Source organism: Buceros rhinoceros, unplaced genomic scaffold, assembly GCF_000710305.1.
Source record: "Buceros rhinoceros silvestris isolate BGI_N320 unplaced genomic scaffold, ASM71030v1 scaffold21032, whole genome shotgun sequence".
NCBI lineage: Eukaryota > Metazoa > Chordata > Aves > Bucerotiformes > Bucerotidae > Buceros > Buceros rhinoceros.
In genome coordinates, this window is record NW_010397403.1 from 15,183 (window position 1) to 16,212 (window position 1,030).

Consider the following 1,030-nt stretch of genomic DNA (forward strand, 5'->3'; position numbering starts at 1 on the left):
GTCTGTGGGGGTGGTATTCCCCTCCAACTTCTGTCGTCCGCCGGTGCCTGGTCCTGCCCACAGGACGCTGCACCTCGCAGGAGCGGGAGTGAAAGGCTCCTGGCAGCAGCTGCTTCCAGCTGAGCCTTGGCCGAAGGACTCAGCTGCACCTGAGCTGCCCCTCACTGCCCCACCACGCTCCACTGCCACCCACGGGGGGCATGGGGGGGCCTTAAAGCATTGAACAGCCGAGCTGCAGCTCAGGTTTTGTCCCGGTTTGTGTTTACATGTTGGAGGTGGCTGCACCCTCTCCATGAGGCTGCTTTTCCTCCAGGGAGGCCAGTCCACCAGCGCTGCGCAGCCCGGCTGGGTATGGGGGAGTCCCCATCCCTGGAGGGGTTTCCCAGCCGTGTGGAGGTGCTGCTGAGGGACAGGGGTCAGGGGGGACCTGGCAGGGCTGGGGGAGTGGTTGGGCTTGGTCTTAAAGGTCCTTTCCGTCCCAAACAGTTCTGTGACCCAGGCAGTGCAGCTCGGAGCCCGGGTTTCTGCATCCCGCTTGTCCCTGCTCCTCAGCCTTGGTCTTCCTCTCCTGCGCTGCCGCTCTCAGCTATTCCTCCTATGGGCTTTTCATATCGGTGCTGCCTAAAGTCACAGGAGTGGTGGAAAACACACGGGCTGTTATGCAATCCATATTTTACCCCTTGCAGAGTGTTATCATCTGTTGAATTTTAAAATTGGGCTCCCTGCAGTCGGTCTGTGCCTCCCTGCAGAAAGCTGCCATGTCACTGATGAGACCATCGGCCCCCAGTGCTCCGCTGCCCCGAGCCTGCCAGGGTGGCACCTTGGGCTGGGCACACTGCTGGTGCCCAGTGGCCTCCAGGCTGCTGGGTCCTGCTGCTGGGTCCCACAGCATTTGCACTGAGAAAGGCTTTCACACTTTCACAGCAAAGGTGGCAGGTTCCCAGGAGACGAGCATGGCTTTTAAAGCAGAGGAAGGGCAAAGTGATGAGAAAAACTGCAGCAGAAACAAGGGCTGGTTGCAGACAGCTCT